Genomic DNA, 20,390 nt, shown 5'->3' on the forward strand with positions numbered 1-20,390 from the left:
TGAACTAGAAGAAAAAATTGGAAAAGTCACAAATATTTGAACAGTAAACAACATGCTACTGAACAACTATTGGATCAATGAATAAGTCAAAGGAGAAATCAAAATATACCTAGAGACAAATGAAAATGAAAAACAATATATGAAAACTTATGGGATGCAGCAAAAGTAGTACTAAGAGTGAAATTTATAGCAATACAAGCCTACCTCAAGGAATGAGAAAAAGCCCAAATAAACAATCTAACACTGTATCTAAAAGAACTAGAAAAAGAAGAATAAACAAGCCTAAAGTCAGTAGAAGGACAGAAATAACAAAAATCAGAGCAGAAATAGATGAAAGAGAGGCTAGAAAAAGAATAGAAATGTTCAATCAAACTAAGAGGTGATTCTTTGAGATGATATGTCTCTTTCTTTAGAGGTAGAGCGGGCATGTGGGCCGAGATTATAAGATCAGAAAATCCAGACACTCAATCGGAGAACTCCCTGAACTTTAAGCATCTTTTAACCAATTTTTTAGCATCTTTACTACATTCAAATATGCTGTCCCTTTAACATCTGTTTGAATACGTGTGGCAAAGTCAAAGGACAGCGTATACTAGGCACCACAGGAAGATAATAGCTTCCCTGCCTTCAACAACAAAAGGTCCAGGAAACCGAGTTATCTTGGGTCCAAGTTGGGAAGTGTTTTGGAGAAATATAGTGAAAAAGTAAATAAACCAGACAAGAATAAAAGAATTGGACAGGGATCTGCTGGCAAAGAAAACTTTTCCCAGCTACAGGCCAATAGAATCTGGACAGAATGAGAAGGCTCATAACTACACCTGGCACCAGGGAGTAAAGTGGAAATCTCACAAAGGAGGCCACTTTGAGGCCTATAAACACCTTGCAAAGCTACTCATTAGGGTTTCAGAACAACAACATGGTTAGGGTGTGTGTGTTCAATATCCGCATGTCCCGGGTTCTCCTCATGATATCTGCCTTACCTATATGTATATTTCCCGAAACCTTTGTTGATTATAAAGCAAAGTGAGGAGAGTAAGAGTGTGGCAGAGGTAAAGAGCAAATTAAAAGCAAAAAACATACTGTAGTCATCATGTTGAGACTATAAAGTAAACTGAATTAACTGATGACAGGAGATGCTCTTTCTGTAATTTTTTTAACAAATTAAGAAATTCATAAAATATTCTTCAGCATTGACGGTAATATACAATGCATAGATGAGTTAGTTCAAGCTTTACCTTCAGGGACAGTCATTGACCCTCATAGAGAATTCAGATTCCAGGGGTCAGCTAGTCTTGTATCAGAAAGTGTCACATTTCAGACCTGGCTGTGCGTTTCAGCTATTCATGTCTCTTTAAGCTAGTCACATCTTGATAAGCACCACAGGCTTTGCTACTTAGCTTACTGAATATCAGAAATAGCTTTTCATTGGTGAAATGAGTGGTTCGTTTAATTAGCATGAATTTAAAAATGAGCTCTCATTGGTGAAACTGAAGGGATTCTGTATATGTGGATTGGCCAAAACATCAGAGAATATCCTCATACTCAGAGGAAGAAGGTAAGACTCGGGCAAGGGAGGATGTCAGGCATGATGTCCTGACAGTGCTGCGCCAGCTGCTGGTTTAGGAAAATGTCTCCCTGCCTGTTGCCAGCGATTAGGCACAGGATCCTGCCTCCTTCATATCTGTATCATGTGAACCTTTCATGGAAGGTGTAGTCGGGCATCCATCTCGGTAGCAAGCTGCACATCCCCTGAAGAAGGGACTCTTGCCTAGAGCGCTTCATCATCCTAATACAATGCCACTCAGTGTTGGACTTCACTGGCTCCATATAAAACAGGCGGCACCAACAGCCAAAGGGATAAATGGTTTCACTTAGGATTCCACGTTCACCCCAATACAATGTATGCTATAAGCACTCTATACAACCCCATATAAACTATATATATATGGTAAGTTCAGTTGGTCCTCCAGGCTTTCAGCCACACCCCAGGACTCTCACACATTACAGTGCTGTGATGTAATCTCAAAACCTCTCCTTCACCTCATGGCTCCAGTAGCAGAAAATAAGGAAAACACAATTTCTTTCATGGCTGTTTAGTGTCTACAGATGCCATCTCTTCAACCAGACTATCACATATTTTTCTACATGCCTCCCGTCTACCCCCCAAATTCGTCTCTCCCTGTTTCCTGAGTCAAGCTCCACTCCAATAGAAGGCCCTCCCTGGTCCTCCCCTCACAGAGTCTCATCAATCAGTAAAGTCATGTTGAAGCCCCAGCTCACCTGGACCCCTCCGGAATCAGCACACAGACACGGCACACCTGCACCCTTCGTTTTGACAATAATGTTGTGCTGTCTGGAAGGGTAGCGGCTTAACACTTTCCTGAGTGTATCTCATCTTCCCTCAAATGCACTGAAAGTCTCTTCAGCACGAGAAGTGTGCACACTTGTCCTGTCAATCCCCCCACTTTTGACAATTTCATGATGACTGCATAACAGCCACTTAATGTCTATTGAATGAACACGTTTGTCAGGTAGAAAAATAAAGGAAATGTCTTGTCAATATGAGCAGCAGCTGTAGCTGGTAATCTCATTTTCCTCATTTGCTTAACAAGGTACCAAAAGCTACCCACAAACTTTGTGGGTTTCATTTGAAAAACCAAGGTAGCAAGTTATCAATTATATCAAAATCTAATGGCAATTACAGAAGATAAAGAAAAACACTGAGTAGACAAAAATCCTAGGATATCATCAATACCGGCACCCAGACAGATCTCCTAACTTTACAAGGCCTCAGCGTTCTCATCAGGAAATCAGGAACGATACCCGCCCTAGCCCTATTCATAGGGTTGGTGTGAGGCAGGAGCAAATACTATGCGGAAAGAGCTAAGACAATGACAGCTGTTATTCAGAAATAACACACCACAAGTACCACTCGTTTTGACATTTTAAAAATCTATGTTTAGGGCCGGCCCCGTGGCTTAGCGGTTAGGTGTGCGGGCTCCACTGTTGGCGGCCTGGGTTCGGATCCCGGGCGCCCACTGACGCACCGCTTCTCTAGCCATACTGAGGCTGTGTCCCACAAACAGCAACTAGAAGGATGTGCAACTATGACGTACAACTATCTACTGGGGCTTTGGGGGGAAAAATAAATAAATAAAACTTAAAAAAAATCTATGTTTATTTAGAATAATCACACATTATTTCCTGTATTTAAAAAATTCTCTTCAGAGGAATTCAAAGTCATCACCATATGTCCACATTAAGGTCTCTCCAGAACCAGTGCTGAATCTTTGCTTTATTGTGAGAAGCTAGTTGAGCAAACTTGAGTCTCCAGAGCTTTCTTGGCATTTGTGCTGATTGTCGCTGTTTTGCATTCAATTAATAAATTTGCTGTGGCATTTCCTCGACCATCGAGGCATATCTTTTTCTCTACTGTGTTTCTGTTTAGCATTTCGGAAATGTAGTTATTGGGGCCGGCCCTGTGGCTTGGAGGTTGGGTGCGCACGCTCTGCTGCTGACGGCCCCGATTCGGATCCCAGGCGCACACGGACGCACCGCTTCTCCAGCCATGCAGAGGCCGCGTCCCACATACAGCAACTAGAAGGATGTGCAACTATGATATACAACTATCTGTTGGGGTTTTGGGGGGGGGGAAGAGGAAGATTGGCAATAGATGTTAGCTCAGAGCTGGTCTTCCTCAGCAAAAAGAGGAGGATTAGCATGGATGTTAGCTCAGGGCTGATCTTCCTCACAAAAAAAAAGAAAGAAATGTAGTTATTTTCCAAGTAGGGTAATAAGCTCCTTGTCTGCAGACACTATATCCTATAACCCCCGTTTTCCCCAGGATATTACATATTCTGTATACACAACAGACACACAATGAGTACTAAGGAACTGATAAATAAATGGCAAGCAATAGGATATATTGGAGCACATGAGGAAGCCATTTGGGGTAAAACTAATTTGGCCAGAGTTTGTTTTTCCAAAGGGGCCTGTCGCCTGCATTGTGTATCTGCTTTCCCATGTCCCAAAGAGAAGAGAATATGCCCTTAAGATAAAGATGCCCTCATTGGCAGTACCTTAAGGATGAGCATTTCTCCCTAAGCTAGGACTTGGTTGCTGCAGTCATCCAGTTTGAGACAACAGACCTGACACCAGCCAAGCCCATCAAGACAGCAGACCTGCTCCTTTCTGTGTCCATCAATTGCTCTTCTGGCAGGGCAATCTGACAGGGCGATCTTGTCACTATAGTAAAAGGGACATTACAATCCTATGTGATACAAGCTATTTGACAGCATATAACCGCTCTGTACACTCCACTTCTTTGGTGCCATTCCTTCTTTAGGGAAGGAAGGCCTTGGGCCATGGTCCTCAAAAGTTGGCTCATAATAAACTCACTTCAATTTTGATTTACACATTGATTATGGATTATTTACATAGACATTTATTGGTGTAGTCATGGCAGGATTTCAGAGAAACCCACCAGAGACCACCTGGAATCTACACTGAACTGGCATTGGGTACCAATTGGGGCCCATTATGCCCTCCAGATCACTGCATTCTTCAGATGACCCCAGTGAGTTCTCCTGAAACCTGGACCTCCTTATTGTAAGTCAACAGTTCAGAGTTTATTTGAGCTGTTTTCAAGGCTTAAGGCTAGGTGTCTTAAGGGGGTACTGGTACATTCCCTAGGTCAGAGGAACCTAGGGCAGAATTCCTAGGAATGAGAAACCCAGGGGGAATTTCCTTGACCAGGGGAGCCTAGGGGGCACTTTTGGAGTGAATGGGGCAAGCTGACCTTTTTAATTTGGCTTAAAATTGGAAAAAATTGTGTTTATAAGGTCTGAACAAAACTGCTTGATAGAGAAATGAGAGACTGAATCTGTTCAGCTCTGAAAAAAAGGGACATTGCTCTTCTCGGCCTTTTGGGCATTCTCAGACCTGAAGCTGTAAAACTGCTAGAAGAAAACATAGGCAAGAGGCTCCTCGACATTGGTCTTGGCAATGATTTTGTGGATATCCCACCAAAACTGCAAACAACAAAAGAAAAAATCAACAAATGGGACTATCTCAAACTTAAAAGCAAATGCCCAGCAAAAGAAACAACCAACAAAATCAAAAGGCTAGGAGAAAAGTTTTACAAACCATGTATCAGATAAGGAGTTAAATATCTAAAATTTATAAAAAATTTATACAATCCATAACAAAATTCATAAAGAACTCATACAACCCAATAACAAAAAAGCAATCCAATTGAAAAATGGGCAAAGGACTAAGTAGACATTTGTCCCAAGAAGACATCCAAATGGCCAACACGTATATTAGAAGGAGCTCAATGTCACTAATCATCAGGGAAATGCAAACCAAAACCACAAAGAGCTATCACCTCACACCTGCAAGGGTGGTGATCGTCAAAGAGACAAGAGATAATAAGTGTTGGCAAGGATGTGAAGAAAAGGAAACCCTTGTGTGTTGTTCATGGGAATTTAAATTGGTGCAGCCACTACGGAAAAGACAGTGGAGGTTCCTGAAAAAATTAAAAATAGATACACTTCAGTGTATTTATCCGAAGAAAATGAAAACACTAACTTGAAAAGATATATGCACCCCTGTGATTATTACAGAATTATTTATAATAGCTAAGATATGGAAACAACCTAAATGTCCATCAATAGATGAGTGGATAAAGAAAACGTGGTATGGGCCGGCCTGGTGGCATAGTGGTTAAGTGTGTGTGCTCTGCTGTGGCAGCCCGGGGTTCAGATTCCGGGCGCGCACTGCCTCACCGCTTGTCAGGCCGTGTTGTGATGGAGTCCCATATAAAGTGGAGGAAGGTGGGCACAGATGTTAGCCCAGGGCCAGTTTTCCTCAGCAAAAAGAGGAGGATTGGCACATGTTAGCTCAGGGCTAAGCTTCCTCACAAAAATAAGGAAAGAAAATGTGGTATATATTTACAATGGAATATTATTCAGCCATAAAAATGAAAAAATCTTGCCATTTGCAATGTCATGGATGGACCTTGAGGTCATTATGCTAAGTGATATAACTGAGACAAAGAAAGACAAATACCATTTGATCTCAGTTATACATACAATCTGGCTCTGCAGTTTCTCACCAAACTGTCACTGGCAGGCCAAGTCAAGTACCGATTTTCTTTAGTGAATCCAAGGGAATGCCTCTCAGAAAAGGCTTTTAACTGCAGTGTGTCTTGGAATTTACTTGTGAGACAGTCTTAATTCCTAGAGCTGAGGGAGGTTTTGCACGGTCTCAGATCCAGAAATGGAAGACAGAGATAGTTTGGCTCAGCTCTAGGGACAAGCCTCTAAGGGCTCTGTAGTTTCTTGCCAAACTGCCACTGGCAGGCCGAGTTGAGAACTGGCTTTCTTTAGTGAGTCCGAGGGAATGACTCTCAAAAAAGGCTTGTAACTGCAGCGTGTCTGGGAAGTTATGTGTGAGAGAGCCTTAATTCCTAGAGCTGAGGGAGGTTCAGGTCAGTCTCCGTTTTAGGAATGGAAGACAGGGATAGTTTGTCTCAGCTCTAGGAAGAAGCCTGTAAGGGCTCTGCAGTCTTCTCGCCAAACTGCCACTACCAGGCTGAGTGGAAAATGGGCATTCTTTAATGAATCCGAGGGCAAGTCTCTCAGAAAAGGCTTATAACTGCAGTATTAGTGGTGGCTGTGTGCCTTGGCAGTTCTGGTGAATGGCTGAAATTCAGTGTTCAGATTATTCAATGTCATGATTTGGGATGTTCAAACAGAAACGGAGCCCCCTGTTCTGTGCCCAGATGGGAATTTATAGAGATATCACGAAGAGAAGTTCAAATTCAATATACAAAATTCAGTTGATTTTCTATATACCAACAAATAATTGGAATATGAAACAATACCATTAACAATACACACACATACACAAAGAAATCCTCAAGTGTAAATCCAATAAAATATTTACAGATACCTGTGGAAAAAAATATGAGACACTCTTAAAAGCAATAAAGGAAAAAATAAATCGATTGAGATGTATTCCTTGCTTATGATCAAAAGTCACAATATTATTAAGATGTCAATTCTTCTTAAATTGATCTAAAGATCCAGTGCAATTCCAATAAAAATCTCAAAAAGCTATTTTGTAGACATTGACCAACTCATTTGAAACCTTGAGTGGTCTAGACAATCCTGATGAAGAACAAATTGATGAACTCACACTTCTCAATGTCAAGATTAATTACAAAGTCAAGAGACTGTGATATTTTACAATACTACAATAATCAAGAGACCATGATTTTTTTTTTATAATTTTATTTATTTATTGTTTTCCCCCAAAGGCCCAGTAGATAGTTCTATGTCATAGCTGCACATCCTTCTAGTTGCTGTATGTGGGATGCAGCCTCAGCATGGCCGGAGAAGCCGTGCATCGGTGCACCTCCGGGATCCAAACCGTGATATTTTAAAATGAATAGGGCCGGCCCCATGGCTTGGCGGTTGGGTGTGCACGCTCCGCTGCTGGCGGCCCGGGTTCGGATCCCAGGCGCGCACCGAAACACTGCTTCTCTGGCCATGCTGGGGCTGCGTCCCACGTGCAGCAGCTGGAAGGATGTGCAGCTGTGACATACAACTATCTACTGGGGCTTTGGGGGAAAAATAAATAAATAAAAATTAAAAAATAAATAAAGAATAAAATGAATAGACACAGAGGTAAATGAAAAAGCATGGAAAGTCCACACATAGACCTCTGCAAATACAGACAACTTGATCTTGGTCAAGACAATAAATGCACTCCAACATAAAAAATAATAGTCTTTTAGGTCTTTAGTCTTTTAGTCTCTAGTCATCATCAACCATGGTGATGATAAAAATGGACAACCCTATGGAAATAAATGAACAAAGACACCAACTTTGCACCTTAGACATAAATTTACTCAAAATCACTCATCAACTTAAATATAAAATGCAAAACTGTAAAAATCATACTGGGAAACAGGAGAAAATCTTCATGATATACAGTTTGATGATTAGTTTTCATATACAACACAAAAAGCACAATCCATGAAGAAAATAATTGATCATGTGGACTTGGTTAAATTTAAACTGTCCAGTCTGGGAAAGACAGCATTCACAGAGTAGAAATACAAACTCCTGACTAGGATAATACATTTGTAAAACACATATCAGCAGAAAGACCTGCATGCAAAATATTCAAAGAACCAATCAAATGCTGCAACAAGAAAACAAACTCCCGAAATTAAAATAAATAGACCAAAATATGAATAGACAAGTTACCAAAAATATATATGTACATGGGAAATAAGCAAATATAAATTGCTCAACAACAAGGAATTATTGGAAAATAAAATCCATTGTGCATTAAGAAAAAGCAAATTAAAACACCAATGAGATACTCTACTCTTCTAGTAGAATAGCTAAAAACCAAAAACTGACAACACCAATTACTGGTGAGGATGTAGGACAATAAGAAATCTCATTCACTGCTGATGGGAATACACACAGTACAACCTCTTAAGAAGACATCTTGTTAATTCTTGTGAAGCTAAATATAGTGTCACTATATGGTGCACCAATTGTGCAGCAATGTATTTCTCCAACTACTGTGAAAGTATACATCCACACACAGACCCCTAAGAACATCTAAAAAGCAGCTTTATTCACAGTGGCCAAAACCTAGAAGGAACCAATATGTCCTTTAACAAGTGAATGACACCCAAGTGTGGGACACTGAGTGAAGACACTTGAAGCACACATGGGCTACAGGCACAGGGTAAGGAAACACAAGAGTTCAGACAGGGGCTAGAGGAACAGTAAATGAAAACACTGGTTGTCTAGATAGGCTGGAGGCACAGAGAATGTAGACAAACACGACCTGGCATGGGCTGAAGCACAGCGGACAGGCACACTCAGGGATGGAAAGGGATGCAGACACATGGAGTGAGAGAGACATGTGAGGTCTGGTATAAAATGTGGGCACAAGAGATAGAGACACTCGAGGAAATGTATGCGCTGCAGGTACATGAGAGAATTACATTAGTTGTCTGACATGGGTTTTAGAGAGAGGGGATGGAGACACATATGGGTTGGCAAGGGCTACAGGAACAAGGAATGGAGACTTTTGAGAGGTGGTATGGACAGAGGGGAGAGAAAATCTTGACAACACAAAAGGGCAGACATGGGCTGCAGTCATATGAGATGGTGACACTCGACACAAGATATGAGCTTCAGGTAGAGGGACGGAGACACACAAAGGCTGGCATGGTTGCAGGCTCATGGGCTGGAGACACTATGGGGCAGACATGGCTTGCAGCACAGAGTTTAGAAATACACTAGGGAAGACAAGAGATACCAGCTACATCTGTGTGTAGCCTTAAATGAATGTATGAGTATGGAAGAAAGACAGGAAATCCACAATCTCAGCTTCTGTCTCAAGAATTAAAAGAGAATAACACTGGAAAAAATACAGATAGGAAACAATAATAAAGATAAGAATCAATGAAACAGAAAAATACTAAAGAAATAAATCAGGCTAAAAGTTATTTTTAAAGTATTAATAATGTTAATAAACCACTAGCAAAACTGATTAAGGAAAAGAAAAAGAAATGAAACACAAATGACCAGTATCAGAAATCAAATAAGAAGTATTCTCTACAGAGTGCTTAGATCTTAATGAGATACACCATTTTGTGAAATACTTAGCACTACGAATTAGACAGCAAAGGTCAAAATTCACTTTATAAAAAACCCATATACTGAAACTGACACACATAAAAACATAAAATAGGAAAACTGACATATCTACTAAATAAATTGAATTGTTAGAACGTCAAGCCAACTAACCAACAAGAACAACAAACACTTTCCACAAGCAAAACTCTAGGTCTGGGATTATTAACTATTCCAGACAATAGAGGGAGGGAGGAAGGAAAGGTTCAGATTCCAGATTAGACTGAACACAAAACTAATAGAGATTTTATTCACATTGAAAACACTACAATGATGATTCTTTACCACACAGGACCTCTGAAGTCATCTTTCCACTATACTACCCAACAAATTGAACCTAGAGAAGAACTGGAGAAAAAAAGTACAACACTTATTAAATATTTTTAATACAGTAAAGAAACTGAGGTTATCTAAACAGAAGAGGAAAATGTTAATAGGTGACAACTACCATCTTCAATGTATGAGGAAGTCCAGAGAAGGCTAAATTTAAAAATTGGACATAAAGTGAAAATTATTTAAATAACACAAAGAAAAATTTTATCATATGGCAAAGTAATATAGCAATCAACCAATCAATAAAAAACCAATTAATTAATGTATATCATTGATTAGAGATATTAATAATCAACAGAACTAGTTTCTGGAGGTTGTGGAGTTTTTGTCCCTGGAAACTTCTCAGAAACAAACATTAAGCCATTTGTCCTGGATAGACTTTAGACCTTCTCCTGCTGGGGTTCAAGACCCCTTCAAGTTTCTTCTGTAATTTTAATCTACTGCTAAATTAAATGAGAGAAGGCATGGTGAAGTCAAATATGAGTGTGGTCTGGGGGGTTCATTAGAGGAGTGGTGGAGAAACAGTGAACACACCTGGGATGCCATAGGGTTCTGAGAAGCAGAGCAATAAAAGTCTGTAAAGGGCTTGAGACATATCAGGTCCTCAGTAAATAACCATTGTTATCACTAATGATTCGTTTCCAATAGTGTAGATAAAAGAAAGTTGGCTATTCTGTCAAAAAAAATCTTCCTCAAAAATGTCTTAATTGGGCCGGCCCCGTGACTTAGTGGTTAAGTGCGTGCGCTCCGCTGCTGGCGGCCCGGGTTCAGATCCCGGGCGCGCACCGACGCACCGCTTCTCCAGCCACGCTGAGGCCGCGTCCCATGTGCAGCGACTGGAGGGATGTGCAACTATGACATACAACAATCTGCTGGGTCTTTGGGGGGAAAAAATAAATAAATAAAATCTTAAAAAAAAATGTCTTAATTGACTGAAGATTAAATAATCAAAGCTGGCTTTGTTTTTAATATTCTTTTCTAGCCAGGTAGGGGTCAAGGGAAGCAAGCAAAGGAATTGGGTGACACTTAGGAGAGTCACAAACCTTGAAATCAGCATAATCTTTGCTTTAGTCTCTTACAATTCAGGAGCCTCTAGATCCAAATGTCAACACATTCAAGTTGTTGGTGAATCTTGATTAAGATTTTGATAGTTTTGGCTGTCTGCTCAAGGAAATCATGCTTTGAAACCTAAGGTTTCTAAGCCGGTGGTTCTCAATGTGTAGCTGGTCAGCAGCATCACCTGGGAAATGGTCAGAGGTGTAAATTCTCGGGTCCGCCATCCTACTGGATCACAAACTCTGGGATGGGCTCAGCATTCTGTGTTGTAGGGGACCTCCACACAGTTCTAATGCACACTGGAGTTCGAGAACCACTGTCTAAGGAGAAGCCAGTCCTAGGTACAACATAGCGTTAGCAAGGATTCCTCTCTCACGAGGGCTTCTCCTGAGGCCCCATGGACAAAATAAGGATTCTTTGTTATGGCTCTTTTTATAGGAAGAACTATCAGCTCAATTCCAGGCAGCCTTCTTCAGGAATTTTTCCAATACAACCAGGAGCTCTGAAATTTGGATTCAAAAAAGAAAAAAATATAAAAAATTGGTTCAACGTTCAAGAAATTTTCCTGCTTCAGATTGAGGGTGGAGAAATAGCTGAAATAGAGAAATTTTTCCCAGAACACTGATCTATCAGTTCTTGATGGAAACAACTGAATTCTTTCAGTGGAAGTAAACAATGACCAGGAAAGTTGTGGTTAGTCTGATGTGTTAGAGGAGAAAGCACAAAGAGGGAAAAAAAAAAAAAAAGGAGAGAGGAAGAATAAGGAAGGGAGATAGACACAGCGACCATCAGTCAGAGGTGGTGAGAGGCGGGGGAAAGGAATAGAAGACGCAGAGGGAGAGAAGCAGCTGCCACTCGGTAGGAAACATACCTGTTGACACTGTGCACGTGTGGCTTTCATAGAAAGGTGTAAGGTTTCTAAAAAGCAAAGAAAATAAAAACAAATCCATCCAATTTAGTAATTTGTCCTAATATTAATTGATCAGGTCTGATCACTCTGATGTCTTCCTTCTCCTTTATTTCATCCATGTCTCAAATTCTGTCCTGCCCTTGTCTGAGGCTTCAGAAACACACCACAATTCAAATTCTCACAAGGTGAACTGTTTAAATCATATCACCTTCTTCTTTCCTTGCCCTTCTGCACAAAATAGATGCCATACAGTGTTAAATTACCTTTCAGTGCCTTTCAAAAAAACTTTAAAAAATGTGATTCTTAAAAGTACAGTTTTAGATTTACAGATAATTGAACAGAGTACATAGCGTTCCATACACCCACCGCACTGCCCCTCTCCTCTCCCCCAAGCCCCATCTCCCCTATTATTAACACCTTGCATTAGTGTGATACATTTGTTATAATGAATGAACAATATTGATACGTTGTTATGAACTACAGTCCCTAGTTTGAGGGTCACTCTTTGTGTTGTATAGTTCCATGGGTTTTGACACACATATAGTGACATGTAGCCACCATTATGTACAGAACAGTCTCACTACCCTAAAAATCCTCTGAGCATCAGATTAGCTGTTAATGGCTTTTTAAAATATTAACAGTTGTCAGAAATAACGTAAATTTTTACAATGAAAAATGTTCCACAGGTGATAAGTTTTGTTAGTCTCACTATTATGATCACTATTAGAAATAATGAAAAAAAAATGAATCCCTATATAAATAGCAAAAATCATAGAATTTGAAAGATAAAAAGATCTTGAAGATGAGGAAACCCCATATTCTTCAAGACCCTGCCCTCCAGTCTCTCAGCTTTCTGTGTCATTTATCTGCCAAATCCACTGAGGAAAAAGAAAGACATTGTAGAGAAAAACAAAGCAAAAAACAAATTTTGGTTCTAAGTAGTCCTCTTGAGCCCAATTTAATCAAACATGGATTCTTTTTTATTGCCTATTTGCATCAGGAACATAATTACTAGCTGGAGCCTAATTTGAGAATATTCATTATGAATGAAAGATGTCATATCTAAGAATAGAATGGAATTCACTGAGGCTTTATTCTTGGGACATTTGTAGGATTAAGTCAGGACACACTGTGAGAGTGATAAATAAGTTCTGTATATTTTTCTTCTCCAAGACCATGGATTTCAGCCACACTTTATACCCATGTACTTTGCAACAATGAAAAACAATTAAACAATGACCTTGAATATTTTGCCATCAGATTCATTAGTCTTTAAAATATAAATTGAGCAATTTAAATGTAGATGACTGAAAGACTATGGAGATTTCTAGAATGTCACATTAGGTCCTTAAGAAGTGAAGAATTGACTCGATAAAACATTTCTATTCCTTGTCATACTTTGACAATAGTGCTACTGTGACTCTGTTTTAAAGAGGATAATGCCAGGCTTTAATTTACACGTTTTTAAGTATGTGTACTTAATATTTCTCAGTCTCTTGAAAACTTTTATCATTAAACTCAAACTTCATTTAAATCACCAGACCTATGTGATGAAGGCAATATGAACATTTACTTGCAAACTCCTCAGAAAATTACTAATTTAACCTTACTTTGGATGATCCATTCTAGAACTCAAACTGGATTTGCCAGGCCCGTCAAAACGGCTCATAGCTCTGTGTTTGTACATTTATCTGGGAAGATAGCAACTAAGGGTAATTGTTCTTCCCAGATGCTTTCTTTACCTCAAACAGCAATACTTCCAAAGTTTTAATGAAAATGTGGCCAATTTGGTGAAAACCAAGTGACTTGTTTGTTTTAGCATGCCAATGAGATTAAGAAAATAAGTATTTTAATTATTGTTATTGATTATAAAAATCAGAAGAAAACAAACTTCTCTGTCCAAAGACATTTCTGCAAGTGAAATTGTCTAAAAAAACTGACAGCTCGCCTCCTCTTTTAACCACTAAACCATAAGAAATGTAATACCGTGGGCAAACACTTGAGCACTGTCACCTGCACAAGTCCCCAGCGCTGTCACCCCATCAAGGCCACAGATCAGGGTGAGGAGTTGGTGGAGGGAGACGGCTTTGCACTCAGCATCTTTCCTTCCTGGGCCAGAACTCGGTCCCAGCTGCTCACTGTCTAGTCTTCTGGGGAAGCAGAGAATTCTTCTGGGGACACGACACACTTCTGGTGTTAAGAATGTCATCATTCTTTTGTAAACAAATGTTAGATCGTGTGACGCACTTCTCAGGACAGGAGGAGCCGCCTCAAGGGAAGGCAGATCTTCTCCAGGAGCTGCCGGTCATCCAGGGAGAGCAGAGTCAAGGGCTGCAGAGGGCCAGCCAGCTCCTGCTCGCGTCTCATGGACACCTCGGTAACCACGCGCCCATGCCCAGGCCGTGCCCGCCCCCAGCCGTTCTCATTGTAGCCTCAGAGGCCCGCGCATGCGCAGAACCGGCGCTCAGAGCGGCAGAGGGGCCGGCGAGCTGGAGAGCTGCGTGACGCGTGCACCGGAGGCAGGGTCCCTGGTGCAGAGGTGGCGGCTGCGCTGGTTTGTGTGGGGGGATTGGCGGTTTCTGGATCCTTCCTCCAGGATTTTCAGCGCTGTGGAGCTCTCCTTTCTGCAGTGTGGAGGAGCGCTGGGCAGGAGGCGGCGCCGAGGTAGGCGGTGGGCGGCGGGCGGTGGGCGGCGGGCTCCGCGAGGAGATCGCCGCCGCTGATGGCGGGAGCGCGGTGTCCGGGGCGGCGGATGGGGACGGGGCTGCTGGCGGGCTGCCTCAGGCAGGGGAGCCAAACCTCTGTCCCTCGGAGGAGCAGAGGAGCGTCGCCTGGCCGGCGGGCCCCTTTGCCTTGGCGTGGCCCCACCTCGGCAGGGCCTCCTGCCCACCCAGCAGAGGTGCAGGGGGCGGCAGGGAGTGCCTGCCCTCTGTGCGCGCCCTTGAGTTCGCGCTCCCCCAGGACCCTGTCTAGGCCAGGTCGCGACATCCCTGGGTGAACACTTTCCTTCAGAAGACAGCCAGTGGTCAGCGCTCCTCTGCCTGACTCCGCGCAGGCTATTGGGCTCCTCACTGCGTTCTTTAAACAAATAAGCGTTCCTACTTCTTTGGGACCACCTTTATAGAAAAGCCTAATCCCATTAATGGTTTCTGATAATTGACTCTATATTTGCAAGGGGAACTTTGAAGCCTGTGAATTATTGTAAACTGCATTTAATGAAAGGAGCTTCAAACAATCCTTGGTGAAAATTATGTAACTTCCTAATAATAACTCACCTTTGGTTAAGATAGATTGATGACTGATGAATTGATGATTGACATAATGTGTATGGAATTTAGGTTTCAGTGGAAAGGTTTTTCTTGGCAGTTGGTGCTAAAATTAAAATCGGATAAGGAGGAGGTTTTTAGAAGTAGTATGTAGTGTGTGTTTTGTCTCCGTACTCATTTAGAATCGTAAGAATTTAGATTTGGAAAGCCCATAGAACAAGAATTTTGAAATTTTGATTTGACTGACATGGTGAAAGGTCAAAAGGCCAAATACGGTAGGATTTCATTTATATGATATTCTAGAAAAGATAAACCATAAAGAAAGACAACAGATCGTTAGTTGCCATTAGTTTTAATATTTAGTTAATTATTTAATAGTTTAATCATTAGTTTTACTATTTCTGATTAAAAAATACATTTTAATGATAGCATCCTAATTATGCTTTTGGATGATTACAGAAGTTAATAACCTATTAAATTCTGCAGTAGGAACAAATGACTTGTTATTGGTGTCTTTGAAGTGTAAGTATTGGTGGTACTGAAATTTGTAACTAAGCTTTTTTGGATTCTGAACTACTGGTTTTTTTACTAGATCCTGTTGGACGTGGCATATGACAAGTTTCAAAAGGCTCTTTAAATTTTTGTAGCAGGCTGAAGCTATTAAATTGTAATGTAAGAGCTTTATAGATGAAACAGGCAAAATACAAAAAGCCATTCATCATTTTATCTTTGTTAAAAAATCAAATAAATCTTATCATATACATGAATGACTTTTGGCTAGACAGACCTGAACTTGACAAGATGGACTCATTAGTATGGGGAACTTGTTTTGGAATGTTAAAATGGGAGAAGATATATTAGTTTTTCCTGAGGGTGACCCGAGTCAATATGGTGGGTTTAGCTGCTTATATGCTCTTGCTGAGTTACGATCTTGATTAAAAAGCTGGTCATAGACATACTAAGAAATTTGGACCATTTTATGTATCAACATATTAAGAAGTCCTATTTCTCTGATAGTTTCTGATTTCAGGGTGTCTGGGAAGAACAGTTTCTCAACATAGGTACTTTGGAATATAATTTTTGATAGTTGGCTTATTGAATCATAGAATTGTGGAGAAGGAAACAATTTCAGTGGTTGTAGAGCCTAAACTCTTCATTTTCCAGGAAATGGAAAGTGAGGTTTCTTGAGTTAAGTCATTCATAGTCTGACTGCTACTTAGTGGCAGAGTCGGAACTAAATGCTCAGATGCTTGTCTCCAGATTCCTAGTACAGTGCTCTCTGTGCTGTATACATATTATTAAGGAGACAAACTAATGAGTTGCCTTCTCAGATCATATATGTAGCCAGCAGGGTTGATTCTTTCCCATATGCATTTTTTCCTTTCTTTTTAAAATAACTACTAACTACAATTAATTCATTCTCCTACCATGTCTAATGACTATCCTTATGTGTGTCTCCTCGAGTACATGTGTAGACTCCCTAGAATGGACACCTGCCTGTGAGTGGATTGCTGGGCCAAAGGCTGATGTGCATCTGCAACTTGACGAGCTGCAGCCAAATCATCCTCTGAAGTTTTAACCATTTCCATTCCCACCAACAGTGTATGAGTCATCCTTGCCCTGGGAATTGTCAGATTGGCATTGTCAGATTTTTAAAGGTTTGCCAATCTGATGGGTGAGCAATGATGTATTTGTTTTCCTCTTGTTACAACTGTTTTGACAAATGCATAGAGCTGTGCCACTACCACATTCAATATACAGAACAATTCCAGCACCCAGAACTCCCTTCAGCTGCTCTTTTGTAGTCAACTCTTCCCCCACCCTTAACCCCTGGAGACTAACGATCTGCTATCTTTCCCTATGGTTTGTCCTTTCTAGAATATCATATAAATGGAATTCTACAGCATTTGGCCTTTTGAGTGTGGTTTCTTTCATGTAGCACAATACATTTATTTGAGTTTTCATCCATGTTGTTGCCTGTATCAGCAGTTCCTTCTGTTTTATTGCTGAATGTAGTATCCATTGTGTGAATGTACCACAGTTGATCCATCCAGCAGTTGAAGGACATTTGAGTTATTTTCAGTTTTGTCTTTTTTCACTATGAATAAAGCTGCTATAAATCTTTGCAAACAAGTTTTTGTGTGAACATAAGTCTTCTTTTCTTGGGCAAGCACCTAAAAGTGGAATTGCTGGGTCACATGGTATGTATATGTTTAACTTTATTTTAAAAACTGTTTGTGGTAGCAAAGTCATGGCCCACAAATGTGTCCTAATCCCTGGAACCTGAGAATACATTAGTTTACTTGCCAAAGGTGAATTAAATTTGCAGATGGAATTAAGGTTGCTAATCAACTGACTTTAAAATAGGGCGATTATCCTGGATTATCCAGGTGGGCCCAGTGCATCACAAAGGCCCTTAAAAGGGAAAGAGAAGCAGCAGAGTAGAAAAAGATGCAACAAGGGAAGCAGGGCCAGAGAGATGCAGAGTTCCTGGTTTTGAGGGTGGAGGAGGGGGGCCACAGCCTAAGGAATGTGGTTGTCTCTAGAAGCTTGAAAAGGCTAGGAAATGGATTAACCTTTAGAGTCCCCCAAAAAGAACCTAGCTCTGCCAACACCTTGATTATAGCCCAAGGAGACCCGTGTCAGACTGTTAACCTACAGAACTGGAAAACAATAAATCTGAGTTGTTTTAAGCCATGAAATTTGTGCTGATTTGTTACAGCAGCATAACAAACTCCACTTGAAAGCTGTTTTCCAAAGAGGCTGAACCACTTTGTGTTCCCACACAATGTAGGAGTGTTCCAGTTACTTTCCATCCTCATTAACACTTGGTATGGTGACATCTTTAAATCTAGTCATTCCAATAGGTATGTAGCAGTATGTCAATGTGGTTTTTATGTGCATTTTTCTCATGATTAATGACGTTGAGCATCTTTTCATGTGCTTATTTGCCATCTGTGTATTGTCTTTAGTGAAGTGTCCAAATCTGTGCCCATTTTAAACTTGGATTTTCTTATTGCCGAGTTTTGAGAGTTCTTTATAGTCCTGTCAGATATGTGAATTTGCAAAGGTCTTCTCCCAGTCTGTGGCTTGCCTTCTCCATCCTCTCACCAGTGTCTTTGGAAGGTCTGTGTAATGTAACTCGAGAGGCTAGACATGACCTTATCTTCCTTCCTTGGGAAACAGAGTGAGGTTGGGGCACCTGAGTCCAATCAGACGTGATCAGAGTTGGGGCTGGGTCTCACTTTTAGTAAACCCAGCCCTTCTGCTTTCCCCTGTTTCTGTTTGCTGTGCTCCCCTCCCCCGCACAGGCGTCTGGTTCTAAGTCTGGTAGATCTGTCTTCTCAGGTTTGGGAGCCCACAGAAAATTCAGCTATGCCCTTCAGACATCTCAGCGTAGTTCTTCAAACTCCTACCTTACATCGCTTCACAATGTGGCAAATTCCCTGAAGGTCAGACTAGCAGTATGTTTGACTTCGGCCACTTCCACCACTGCTGGAGGTTTCACTTTGCTTTGTGGAAGCTTGTGGCCTAGCTCCCCAGATTCCTGTGTGGCACCAAAACTTAGAACAGGTGCTGGGGGGAAGAGCAGTTGTGTGTCTGAAAGCTCTCAGGTTTCCTCTGCCACACCAGTCCTGCAGAATCACTACAAGTTTGGCTAGTTTCCCTTTTCCCTAGCCGAGGCTCTGACTGAACAAGCCAGATCCTCGGCAAGCACCCAGAATCAGAAAACGCCTGCAGGAGAAAGAAAGATAAAAATCCTTGCTCACATAAAAGTGTTTTTCTTCTTTTGGCTCTGAAGCTCTCTGATGCTCTAAAAATATATCTATAATTTATCTGGTTTTGTCCAGTTTTGCAGCAAGAGTGCTTTCCTGTCCTAGTCTACTCTAAAACAGAAGTTCCCTTGTCATTAGTTTTTAACTGCATCAGTTATACATTGAGAATATTCTTATTGTTTGGTAAAGTCATGCTTTCAATGATTTATTCAGATGTTTACCCTTTTTTATCCTCACGATCCATTTTTACATCTTAGCATTTCTTCTATCAATTTTTTGTTAAAGTACATTCATTTTACTTTTTAATTTTTTTTCTTGAGTAATATTAGCTCTGTGCTAACATCTGTGCGAATCTTCCTCTATTTTGATGTGTGTCACCACCGTGGCGTGGCTGATGTGTGGTGTAGGTCCACGCCTAGGATCTGAACCCATGAACCCAGGCCTTGCAAGCAGAGCGTGCTGAACTTAAACCTCTACACCCGGTGGCTGGCCCCCTTAAAGTACATTCATTAGAAGTTCCTTAATGAACATTTGTTGGTGGTAATACTCTTGGTAAATGTTTGCATAAAAATATCTTTAATTCACCCCAGTTCTTGAGATATCGTTTGATTGGGTATACACTGAAAGTTATTTTCTCTCTGCACCTTGAAGATTTAATTCAACTCTCTCTTGCCTTCCATTACTAAGAATTGTATCATAGATCTAAATGTCAGTCTCTGTAAGTGTTCTGTCCCTCTGTGGGGCTTTGAATATCTTCTTTTATATTTGGTGTTCTTTGGTTTCCCTGGATGGACTGACTCTAGATTTTTTTGTTTTAATTGTGCTTGAGATGTGTTCAGCTGCCTGAATCTAAAATAGAAGTCTTTTATCAATTCTGGAAATTTCTTTTTTTTTGTGTGTGTGTGAGGAAGATCAGCCCTGAGCTAACGTCCATGCTAATCTTCCTCTTTTTGCTGAGGAAGACCTGCTCTGAGCTAACATCTATTGCCAATCCTCCTCCTTTTTTTTTTCCCTCAAAGCCCCAGTAGGTAGTTGTATGTCATAGTTGTACATCCTTCTAGTTGCTGTATGTGGGACGCTGCCTCAGCATGGCCAGAGAAGGGGTGCATTGGTGCGCACCCGGGGTCCAAACCTGGCCCATCAGCAGCAGAGCGCGTGCACCTAACTGCTAAGCCATGGGGCTGGCCCTGGAATCTTCTGTTATTATGTCGGAATATTCCTTTAAATCATATATATATTTATATTATTTGTGAATAGCTTCTGTTGGAATATGAATGTCCTTTTTCTTGTGTCTTAGAGGAGGAGAGTTCAATAGGGGAAG

At 40.9% G+C, this 20,390-nt stretch overlaps 1 pseudogene; it reads left to right on the plus strand.

Moving 5' to 3' along the window:
- The first annotated feature begins 14,392 nt into the window (after nt 1–14,392).
- The window catches only part of LOC131421905 (peroxynitrite isomerase THAP4-like), a 183,139-nt pseudogene continuing 177,141 nt past the window's right edge, over nt 14,393–20,390 (plus strand).

This window comes from Diceros bicornis, chromosome 25, assembly GCF_020826845.1.
Source record: "Diceros bicornis minor isolate mBicDic1 chromosome 25, mDicBic1.mat.cur, whole genome shotgun sequence".
Taxonomy (NCBI): Eukaryota; Metazoa; Chordata; class Mammalia; order Perissodactyla; family Rhinocerotidae; genus Diceros; species Diceros bicornis.